The following is a 3,291-nucleotide window of genomic DNA, read 5'->3' as shown; positions in this document are numbered from 1 at the left end:
AATATCTCAAGCTTTTAGGGCAGGATGCTGTTCGTAATAAAAACTAATATCATCCTGTTCTGCTTAGCATGTACAAGAACTCTCAGAAAACCTTCTTGTAAATTTTTTTTAACTTTTTATTTTCAAAACATATGCATGGATAATTTTCAACACTGACCCTTGCAAAACCTTGTGTTGCAATTTTTTTTTCTCCTTCCCTTTCTCCCACCCCTCCTTCTACGCTGGCAACAATCAATGTTAAACATGCACAATTCTTCTATACATATTTCTACAAGTATCATGTTACACAAGAAAAATTAGATCAAAAGAAAAAAAAGAGAGAAAAAACAAAAAGCAGCAAAAAAAAAAAAAAGTTAAAATGCTATGTTATGATCCACATCAGGGTTCACAATCCTCTCTCAGGGTGCAGATGGCTCTCCTCATTACCAGATCATTGGAATCGGCCTGGATCATCTCATTGTTGAAGAGAGCCACGTCCATCAGGATTGACCGTATAAACTTGTTATTGCCATGTACAATGACCTCCTGGTCCTGCTCATTTCACTCAGCATCAGTTCATGAAAGTCTCTCCAGGCCTTTCTGAAATCCTCCTTCTGGTCATTTCTTACTGAACAATAACATTCCATTGCATTCATATACCACAATTTATTTAGCCATTCTCCAACTGAGGGGCATCCACTCAGTTTCCAGTTTCTCGCCACTACAAACAGGGCTGCCACAAACATTTTGGCACATTCAGGTCCCTTTCCCTTCTTTAGTATCTCTTTGGGGCATAAGCCCAGTAGAAACATTGCTGGATCAAAGGGTATGCACAGTTTGAGAACTTTTTGAGCATAGTTCCAAATTGCTCTCCAGAATGGCTGGATGTGTTCACAATTCCACCAATAATGTGTTAGTGTCCCTGTTTTCCCACATCCCCTCCAACATTCCACATTATCTTTCCCTGTCATTCTAGCCAATTTGACAGGTGTGTAGTGATACCTCTACCTAAGAGTTGTCCTAATTTACATTTCCCTGATCAATAGTGATTTAGAGCATTTTCAAAGCCCTTTTTTAAAGACATATCTTCAATAAAATGGGATTTCACAACAAAGAACAAAATTTTTAGAATGTTGATTTACCATTAGAGCTTAAAGGGTCATATCTAAACTTCCTTTAGTTTCAAAAGTTATAATAGTCTAATGAAGAGCCCATATATTTATACATATCTACAGAGATATCGATATCTGTATGCACACACATATATACACATGTATGTCTATGTATATATGTATGTGTGTACATGCAAATATGCATATATACATACACTTATATATTATATATATATATATATACCCATACATATATATATGTATATACACATATGTGCATACATATGTATATATATTGTTAGGTTACTATTATGTTATATATTATTTGCATATATTAATATAATTTTGTATATAATTTAACATTAACATATCAATATTAATATTTAATATATTAAATCTAGTATAAAATAACATTAACAATATAATAATTATTATATATTATATGGATATATTTAATTAATTAAATGGATATGACTGGGTTGTATGCCAAATATGGTAAATGTTTGCTCTTGATTCGTACTAGTCTCCTGGAGAAAAATCTTTTTTTTATGATTTTTGATTGGCACTAGAGAACATCAATAACCAATATAACAAGCAATAAATCTGTTAAGAAATATTAAGCTCCTTCTCTGTGCCAGAAGTGTGTGTAGAATTGTATTGACTGAGCTATAAGGTACACAGTGTTCTTTACATATGTTAATCACATTTTAGCTTTCACAATAACTCTGTGCTGTAGGTACTTCCAATAACATTATTTGAAGTTAGCAATTGAAGGAAATTGAAGCTTAACAATATCAGGTAGCTTCCTAAGTCACACTACTAGTGTCAGAATTGGACTCCTAACTCAAATCCAATACTCAAAAATATTTGAGGCTTAAAGCAAATTGGGATTTTAGAGGCCCTTTAGTCTGACCTCTTATGATCCCTTATGTAAACTGAGAAAAAGGACCAGAGAGGTTCAGGGACTTTCCCAATATCACACAGGTAGTAAATAGTAAAAAATTAGTACAGAAAACAATTTCTAGGAAAATTTTTTTTTTCAATAGAAGTCAGTGTTTTGGATAAACCTGAGTAGACATTAAATCAGAAAAGTGGGAAAAGGCATTCTAGGCAAGGTGAATATATATGTATGTCATTATATGCTTGGGGAACTGGAAATTATAGATAAAGTTCAGACATAAAAGATCACGCACAAATGGGCAATAGGAACTAATACAAGAGGGATAGTAATATGAGATTAGGCTGTGTGTATAGCTTGGAGTCAAACTCTAAAGTGCCTTAAATGCCCTCTAGGAATCCAAAGGTCAGAAGTTCTGTTGGGAAGTCATTGGTGACATTTAAGAAGAGAAATGACTTGCTTAAAGGACTTCATTATAAAGATTAACTCAAAAACAATAAAGAAAATTAATTGAAAAGAAGATAGATTGGAGCAAGAATGAGCAATTAGAAGGCAGTTCCCATATCCTAGTTGAGACAAGCTAAAGGGATGAATAAGTAGACTTGTGGTAGAAGTTTAGAGAAAGAGAAGGATGTGAAAGAAACTAATGAGGGAACATCCACAAGATTTTTCCAATGATTAGAGATGAAGGGTAATGAAGAAAGATAAGACAATTATAATAGATGATAAACAAGAGGCAGAATTTCTCTATCCTATTTTGCTTAAATTTTCTTTGCCACAGAAAATGATTTTTGGATTGTCAACAACTGAATTAAAAAAAGGCAAATAAGGAGTTGAAGACAAAGAAAAGAAAGATGAGCAAAAGAACTCTTGATTGATGAGTTTATCACAAGAATAAGACAAACTCTATCCAGGGGAATGAGAGTACTAGCAGATTAATTGCTGGCCCACCATCAGTGAGCTATAAAAGATTGCAGAAAAGGAAAAGATGCCAAAAGATTGGAAAAATACAAAATCATCACAAAAGATTAATTCTTGAAATTAAAGGAGAAAGAAAAAAGGGGGAGTGATTATTCTATGGAGATGATAAAATTAAGAATTTTTAAAACTTAGTATTGATGAAGTTTTTAATTGATAAATATATATGATTGATAAATACACATATGTGTGTAAGAGAGACCAATAATTATTTCCCAATGTATAAATGAAGAAGAATTAAACAATTTTAAAAGAATTGCAAACTATCAGAACCATATAAAATGAAACTAAATCATTACTAATAACAAAAAAAATTTAAACAAC

This window comes from Antechinus flavipes, chromosome 6 (genome assembly GCF_016432865.1).
Source record: "Antechinus flavipes isolate AdamAnt ecotype Samford, QLD, Australia chromosome 6, AdamAnt_v2, whole genome shotgun sequence".
NCBI classification, from domain to species: domain Eukaryota; kingdom Metazoa; phylum Chordata; class Mammalia; order Dasyuromorphia; family Dasyuridae; genus Antechinus; species Antechinus flavipes.
Note: the sequence above shows the minus strand (reverse complement) of the source record.